Source organism: Mus caroli, unplaced genomic scaffold (assembly GCF_978045245.1).
Source record: "Mus caroli unplaced genomic scaffold, Mus_caroli_1 scaffold_19, whole genome shotgun sequence".
NCBI lineage: Eukaryota > Metazoa > Chordata > Mammalia > Rodentia > Muridae > Mus > Mus caroli.
In genome coordinates, this window is record NW_028227274.1 from 83,085,591 (window position 1) to 83,086,332 (window position 742).

Below are 742 nucleotides of genomic sequence, written 5' to 3' on the forward strand. Positions count from 1 at the left end.
CAGGCTGGCCTTGAACTCAGAAATCCGCCTGCCTCTGTTTTTATTGAAAGTTAAAATAAAGCATATTTGTGGTAGTCTGTTTGGTGTCTTATTTTCTAATACAAATTATGGTTTGTGACTACAGTGTTTAGAAGTTGACATTTTTAATAGAGCATGCCTCAGTGAAGATCAATATAAATGTATGCAGTAAATTAGTACAGTGGCTGTTTTTCTTATTCCTGGCTAGCTCCCCAATAACAACACAGAGAGACCAAGTACGATAAGTAGGCCTTATAATTCTAATCTAGATCGAATCCTTTAATCTAATATGGCTACCTCCCAGCCTAAATCAATCACCGAGATTCTTGTATTTTAAATTAGTCTTGCTCTCTGGGCTTCAGGTTTGCTCTGGACCCCTTCCTCATGCCCTCTTCTCTTTTCCTCTTTCTCTCCCTCCTCCCCTGGTTGGCAGGAGTCCTGCCCTATTCCCTCTATTGCCTTGTTGACTTCTCCAGGTTTTATTGACAAGGCAGAGAATAAGTGGCGAGCATTGTTTACACAAACATGAGACAGGAGATTCTGGACATAAACATCATAGTGCCAAGTCATTGAAACCAGATAGGGGGATAGACAAATCAGCACTTGAATAAGACAAGGGTCAACCTCTGGGGTGCATGGTATCAAGACAAGACAGGTGTTGGGATGTGGAGACATTAGAATGCTATTGCTGGGAATGTGACATTTTGCAGCTGCTAGGAAAAAC